At 45.9% G+C, this 8,034-nt stretch overlaps 1 protein-coding gene across 13 annotated transcripts in view; it reads right to left on the bottom strand.

Annotated features, from left to right (window-relative positions):
* LOC123506347 overlaps positions 1 to 8,034 on the bottom strand; it is a 313,494-nt gene that overhangs the window by 192,060 nt on the left and 113,400 nt on the right. For all 13 annotated transcript variants that reach the window (XM_045258357.1, XM_045258359.1, XM_045258358.1 and 10 more), the window contains one exon: positions 2,033 to 2,078. The gene's annotated coding sequence lies outside the window, so the exon portion shown is untranslated. The remainder of the gene's footprint in view (positions 1 to 2,032; positions 2,079 to 8,034) is intronic.

The following is an 8,034-nucleotide window of genomic DNA, read 5'->3' as shown; positions in this document are numbered from 1 at the left end:
CCCACCACCTCCTTAACTCAAAGCAGTTTGGGTTCAGGCAGGGTAAGTCGGCCCGACCTGCTTCTCCTAAACTCTACGGAGTGGAGCACCGCGATAGACAGTGGGAAAGAGGTGTTCGTCGTTGCCCTGGATATCGCCGGTGCTTTTGACAGAGTGTGGTTCAAGGAATGGCAGCCAAACTGAGGAGCCTTGGAGTGTGTGGAGGACTGCTGCACCTCCTGGAGGACTACCTTCATGGCAGAACCCTGCACACTGTTGTTGATGGCCACTCGTCCTCCCAACACCATATCAAAGCCAGCGTCCTCAGGGCAGTGTCCTCGGCCTCTGTTGTGGTGTGTATATTTCAATGACATACTGCAACTAGTCCCCGAGGCCAAAGCTTATGCAGACGACTGCACCCTCACCTTCATCAGCGACAGGAACCACCGGCAGAACACGGTGGACAGAATCAACGCTGTCCTGCAAGTTATTGCATCCTGAGCTGCCGCTGGCAACAACCTCGCCCCTGAGAAAACTCAAGTCCTGCACATCTCCAGGCGGCGAGAAGACGCCCATCCCCCAGCCTTCTTTCTTGAAGGCAAAAGGCTGCCTTTCCAGCAGTCTATCTCCATCCTGGGGGTGGAAGTAGACGCAGGCCTAACTTTCACCACCCACGTGAGGAGGGTTGCCAGGGATGCGGCGTGGAGGCTGAGCTGTGTCCGACGCGTTGGGAAGTTGCTCGACGGTCCGGGGATAGCGTCCCTCTACAGGGCCCAGGTCAGGCCCGTCATGGAGTACGCCCCTCACCTGGTCCTCCTGCCCACCCTCCTATCTTGCCGGGCTTGACAGGATCCAGGCAAGAGCGCAGAGGATGGTGCAAATGAGGAACCAGGATCAGCAGCCCAACTTTCAACCTCTACAGCAGCGGCGAGACGTGGCGGGCCTGTGCGTCATGTACAAGGCCCTCAGGCAACAGACTCCACACCTGGCACCACTACGCCTGCCACCCCATCCATCCCCACACATGACACTCGAACCGCCGGCCTAATAGACCACCACCTCACTGTGACTGTGCCCTTTGCGAGGACCGAGAGTCACCTCCGTTCCTTCCTCCCTCGTTACAGCCGCATGTGGAACCGGCTGGTGCAAGACACAACATACACCACTCTACATGCCTCCAGGCGTACAAAAGAGGCGTGAACGAGTGGCTAAAGTGCTAGTGTGACACCAATAAGTGCAGTGAAAGTGTGTAATTATATACTATTATCAAATTATCAACTTGTCTCACTTCTGTAAATATTGTGTATTTTCTTTTGTTGCCAAGATAGGCCTGAACTATACCATAGTCTCAGACCTCTGGTATGTACAACACATGTAACCTAGTTTAAATAAAAAAAAAAAAAAAGAGAGAGAGAGAGAGAGAGAGAGAGAGAGAGAGAGAGAGAGAGAGAGAGAGAGAGAGAGAGAGAGAGAGAGAGAGAGAGAGAGAGAGAGAGAGAGAGAGAGAGAGAGAGAGAGAGAGAGAGAGAGAGAGAGAGAGAGAGAGAGAGAGAGAGAGAGAGAGAGAGAGAGAGAGAGAGAGAGAGAGAGAGAGAGAGAGAGAGAGAGAGAGAGAGAGAGAGAGAGAGAGAGAGAGAGAGAGAGAGAGAGAGAGAGAGAGAGAGAGAGAGAGAGAGAGAATCATAAACATAACTTATTTGTTGCATTTTATTTTTGCTGTTTTCAGTCATCGTTTCAGTGGACCATACTAGATCATATAAGTAAGTCATTCTTTTTCTTCTTCTTTCTTCTCTTCTTCTTCTCTCTTCTTCTCTCTCTCTCTCTCTCTGACATTCTATTCCCAGCACACACACACGTGAAGAAAATCCCTATCAGCGTCTGTTCTCCCTCCATACCAAACCTAACCTGTCTTCATTAGGACCACCGCAACCACCACCACCACCATACCACACCACAGACTGCTCACTCGCCCCACACTTGGTACAACCCCACATAAGCCTAAACCTGTGGCGGGCCTTCACTTGGAACAGAAGAGAACGTGCGGAGTACTCACCTGTCTTCATTTACGTGGCGAGGGCGATAAAACTGCCGCATCTTATCTGTGGAAGAAAGAGATATAAGCAATCACTTCCAGAGAACACCAGGTATCTGTCTCACTTCACGTCACTTCAGGAGCGCTCTTGTAACGCTGGCTGTTTCTCAGTTTCTCAGTGTTCAGGTGTATAAGTGTTGTATATGGGGCCGCCGTGGTACAATGGAACCATGCGTGCTTTGGGATCTGAGAGGTCTCCAAGCGCACTGGTTCGAATCCTGTCCACGGCCTGAGTGTAGGTTGCGTTTGCTCACTCGGGGCAACGGTTTCCTAGCGGGTAGGGTTTGAGATAGGAGATACCACAAAAAGTATCCCCTTTAGCCCATAAATTCCCGTGAAAAGCCCACATGGTATAAAAAAAAAGGAACAGCGAAGGATGGGTCACTATATTATGTGACGAGGTGTAGGGAAAAAGAAAGAGTCTAACAGTGAATATAGATAAGTGTATGTTTAAATATTCAAGAACATGCATTTATTATATTGCCTCGTAATGTATCCAGTTTATTAGGCAAGATTATAAGCCGATTTATGTAACTTTTGTAGAAATTATACATTATGAAGCAGTGTAATCCAGAATAATTAGATATCACACACACACACACACACACACACACACACACACACACACACACACACACACACACACACACACACACACACACACACACACACACACACACACACACACACACACACACACACACACACACACACACACACACACACACACACACACACACACACACACACACAGATTCTTGATTTCAGTGTGATGGTAGACAGAGAGAGAGAGAGAGAGAGAGAGAGAGAGAGAGAGAGAGAGAGAGAGAGAGAGAGAGAGAGAGAGAGAGAGAGAGAGAGAGAGAGAGAGAGAGAGAGAGAGAGAGAGAGAGAGAGAGAGAGAGAGAGAGAGAGAGAGAGAGAGAGAGAGAGAGAGAGAGAGAGAGAGAGAGAGAGAGAGAGAGAGAGAGAGAGAGAGAGAGAGAGAGAGAGAGAGAGAGAGAGAGAGAGAGAGAGAGAGAGAGAGAGAGAGAGAGAGAGAGAGAGAGAGAGAGAGAGAGAGAGAGAGAGAGAGAGAGAGAGAGAGAGAGAGAGAGAGAGAGAGAGAGAGAGAGAGAGAGAGAGAGAGAGAGAGAGAGAGAGAGAGAGAGAGAGAGAGAGAGAGAGAGAGAGAGAGAGAGAGAGAGAGAGAGAGAGAGAAACGCTTCTGAATAACAACAGGTGTGCTGCTTAATGATTACAGTGCCATATTGCCTCGTAATGTATCTGTTTATTAAGCAAGATTATAGTCTAGTCACTTAATTAATACAGGAATTATACATTATGAAGCAATATGATCCAGAATAATTAGATAACACGCACCCTGAGTCTTGATTCCCTCTATGCCACGTGGAAACAAAACTGGGGTCATATCTCAGGTAAACATTTGGGAACTTAAATTTTTACCTACCACCGTCTATTGTCGCCCTCACTAAAACGTACAGCGTAGAGTTCAAAACATATAAACGCCTATTTTAATAATGATTAAATTCTCCCAGCCAACATAGCTTCGTCAGTGTAGCTCCTTGGCGCCGCATCCCATCGTGCCCTGACGCAAATCCCTCCAGTCATCCCACCACATACAACTCTACGGACACAACTATTCGGGTTTCACTTCCTCCACTCTTAACACAAGCCCCGGATTCCGGCCAGCCTTCATTTTTCCTTCTATTGGCACCGAAACTGCGGCCACATCCTGACGTTTCCTCGTTGTTTCAACCAAAGCGCTCAGTAACCTCAATGTTAGGCGAGGAAAGGTCAGAGGTGAGTAGATCTGTGCCGCTCGATGCAACACACACACACACACACACACACACACACACACACACACACACACACACACACACACACACACACACACACACACACACACACACACACACACACACACACACACACACACACACACACACACACACACACACACACACACACACACACACACATACATTACTGGAGCGACTACATTTGTCTAAACATCTCACCACTCCACACTGATTACTTCGCAAGAGGATTGCGTCGAAAGTTTAGTGAAACATACTGAGTTGTCTCTCTCTCTCTGTGTGTGTGTGTGTGTGTGTGTGTGTGTGTGTGTGTGTGTGTGTGTGTGTGTGTGTGTGTGTGTGTGTGTGTGTGTGTGTGTGTGTGTGTGTGTGTGTGTGTGAGAGAGAGAGAGAGAGAGAGAGAGAGAGAGAGAGAGAGAGAGAGAGAGAGAGAGAGAGAGAGAGAGAGAGAGAGAGAGAGAGAGAGAGAGAGAGAGAGAGAGAGAGAGAGAGAGAGAGAGAGAGAGAGAGAGAGAGAGAGAGAGAGAGAGAGAGAGAGAGAGAGAGAGAGAGAGAGAGAGAGAGAGAGAGAGAGAGAGAGAGAGAGAGAGAGAGAGAGAGAGAGAGAGAGAGAGAGAGAGAGAGAGAGAGAGAGAGAGAGAGAGAGAGAGAGAGAGAGAGAGAGAGAGAGAGAGAGAGAGAGAGAGAGAGAGAGAGAGAGAGAGAGAGAGAGAGAGAGAGAGAGAGAGAGAGAGAGAGAGAGAGAGAGAGAGAGAGAGAGAGAGAGAGAGAGAGACTTTTACATATGAACAAGCCTCTTCCACCCATACAAACACAAACATATGTAAATACATATTACAAAATAAATATGTACAGACACACATAGAAAACGTACAAAAAGAGGGACAAATAGAAAGCCAGGGACAGACATTAGCAGACAGAAGCAAGGCAAGGAGTGAGAAAGTGAGGGAGTGAGGGAGTGACAGCGTGTTGTCACTGCCCGATAATCATCAGCGTGTGTATTAGCCCAGACAGTGCTACACTCTCAACCTCACAGCACAGACACACAGGCCACGCTCTTCTATACTGACAAAAAAGCAGCTGAAATGACGTTCCATCGCCTGCTCAGTCGCCCATGAACTAATGGTATGCAGAACTAATGGCATGCATCAGAACGAGTAGCACCCGAGGTTCCCATCCACTTAAGAGTCGTTTAATATGCATCAAAAAGGTCAGGGACGCAAGGATTCATCAGGTTAATTTTCGGCAGAGTATACAGGCACTTACGCGCCTCACCAGCTGCGGTCCAGGAGCCGGACAATGTAACGTGGAATAATGCTGGAAGGCGCGGTGGTGTCCTGACAGACGACGGACTATTTACACGATGTTTGAAGGGAATTTTTATGTCATGTTCCAACACCATTGTTTCAAAAATCATTCTCTTGGCTGTAGGTGTTCAACAATTATATTGTTTGGAATATATGTATATATATATATATATATATATATATATATATATATATATATATATATATATATATATATATATATATATATATATATATATATATATATATATATATATATATATATATATATATATATATATATATATATATATATATATATATATATAATTGTCGGCTTCATCAATGCTTCGGGCGATCTTTGGATCAACGGAAATGAAGTACTGTCCGGATCTGCTTGCAAACATTACTAATACGTAAAACTTGTACATTTGCGTCCACCCAGCGTTGATCACACGTCAAACACTATGCAGCGATACGGAAGTAAGAGCTCACCGTTGTCTGGACAACAGCACCGGTCTTTTTGTTGCAAGGCATTGAATAATGTACAATATTAATACGATGTGTAGTTTTTTCACACCAGACAAACGTCATTGTGCAAAAATAGACGAGCAAGACATTAAATAGTGTACAATATCAGCAATACGGTGAGGAAATTTTCCATACCAGACAAAGGCTACTGATGCAATAAGAAAATATTATTTCTGAAAACGTATCAATTAATTGGCGAACACGGCAGTGTCTGCCTGCAGCCCGAGGAGCGACAAGGCCCGGCGTGTTTTAAGGCGTGTCCGCAGTGTGTCAGGTCAGTGTGGTGGCGAGTCACGGACCGAACCATGGGCGACAGGTGGTGGTGTTCCAGGTGGTCCACTTTAACCCGCATCACACACCTTTGTCCAGTGACGGCTGACAGGTCTCTGCCGCGCTGACAGGTCACGGCTTTCCCTCTGTGAAGTGTTCCGCTCTCACTCTGATGTCTGGCTTTTCCTGCACTGCTTTCATTAACGCTTCTGCTGTTCATATCAACGTGTTTTCACCAGGCGACAAGCGGCTCATGGCAAAACAGATCCAAATCGTCAAAAGCGACCACCACCACCACCACTACCACCACCACCAACACCACCACCACTACCACTACCACCAACACCACCACCACCACCACCACCACCGCCACCTGCAATACTATCACCACCATCAAACTGTGGCTTCAATTAAGGGCACACTAAAAGCAAGGCACATTATCATACAAACAAGCATTCAGCAGTCATAAAAAATTAAAAATAAATACAAAAAAACTGCAGTAATTCTATCTTCTCTTTTTATACAGTCACTGATTTTCTCAAATACAACTTTTTGTGTGTGGCGAAGTGAAACAAAGCAGCCTGAAGGACCAAAATATATGTTACCATTGGAAATCCTTCGTAATTCTTTATGCATACGTGAAACTCTACTAAAACTTACTAGCAGGGTTTACCCACCGACCAGCACTTCATCATATCTTAGTGACTCTGCCCAAACACACCCCACGCAGTGATTCATGGCACGAGTGTATAGCAGCTTCTGAGTGTGACGTTAGGACCTCACTTAAGAGCGGCAGCGACGGCCACCACCCTTTTAGCTTGTTGGTGAGCACTTCAGGGGGTTCGACACGCTTGGTCCCCGGCAAATATTTACTGTCCCGTCGCCACCACCCCACAAAAAATAGAGAGGAAAGACCGAGGCGTCCAAAACAATTCTGGGTTCTGTGGAAAATGTAATGAAGGGAGGGAGGCGTTGGCGAGGCGCTGGTGGGAAGTTGGTGGGTGTCAAAACCGAGTCCATAAAAAGAAAAGAAAAAAACGTCAGTGTATATATATTTTTTTCTTTTACACGTTTCGAAAAGCTGAGATTCTGTAAGGGATGAGAAGATGGTAGTGAATGATAAAAGATGTTAATGTCATGAGCGTCTGGAAAGAAGGAGGAATTGAAATAATGGAAAGAATAGATCAGAAAAGGCAAGAAGAGAAAGATGCAAAACGATTGAAGGAATAACGTCAAAAAAGAATCAGTAAAACGAAATAGACATGTAAAGAAAGGACGGAAATGAGGGAAGCATAGGATAGTAGCCATAATACAAGGAATATAGATGTAGAAAATTGAGAAGGAAAGAAGGAAGCATATGGAGGGAATGGAAGGAAGGAGGGAAGGAGGGAAGGAAGGAAGGAGGGAAAGACTGAAGGAAGGAAGGAGTCTGAGTGGGTATTCCTTCCTCATCGATCTTTGGTGTGGCCACGGAAACGCCATCTCTCTCTCTCTCTCTCTCTCTCTCTCTCTCTCTCTCTCTCTCTCTCTCTCTCTCTCTCTCTCTGTGTGTGTGTGTGTGTGTGTGTGTGTGTGTGTGTGTGTGTGTGTGTGTGTGTGTGTGCGCTGTTCTCTTATTCATGCCTGTTGCTGTGTTTTCTGTTCTCTTTTTCTATGATTTTCCACTTCTTTTTTTTTTCTTTTTTGGAATAGAATAATGAACAAACTTTTGAAATTCATCTTTTCTCCTTGGTCGATCTTCCCTAAGACAATAAATCAAACAGTACTTTAAAAATTGTATGACTGTATCCTTATAAAATCATTTCCATCTACCTTCTTATGCTACCTCTCCTTACCTGGCGTCTTAGATAATGGTAACACAACTACTTAGCTATTCCAAGGCTTCATGAACCCTGGCCGGACACTCAAGCGTCTCTGCCTCACCATGCCGTGTTATACCCAGCTAGTTTTCACCTCAGCGATGTGTATTCTTCCCTCAGCTGTGGTTTTTGCGTCTCCTTTGTTCTCTCCTTTACGATGGCTATTAATCCCTTAAGTACCATGATGCGTTTCC

This window comes from Portunus trituberculatus, chromosome 19 (assembly GCF_017591435.1).
Source record: "Portunus trituberculatus isolate SZX2019 chromosome 19, ASM1759143v1, whole genome shotgun sequence".
Lineage (NCBI taxonomy): Eukaryota > Metazoa > Arthropoda > Malacostraca > Decapoda > Portunidae > Portunus > Portunus trituberculatus.
The sequence above is the reverse complement of the archived record's forward strand: the minus strand, read 5'-3'. Positions and strand labels throughout refer to the sequence as shown.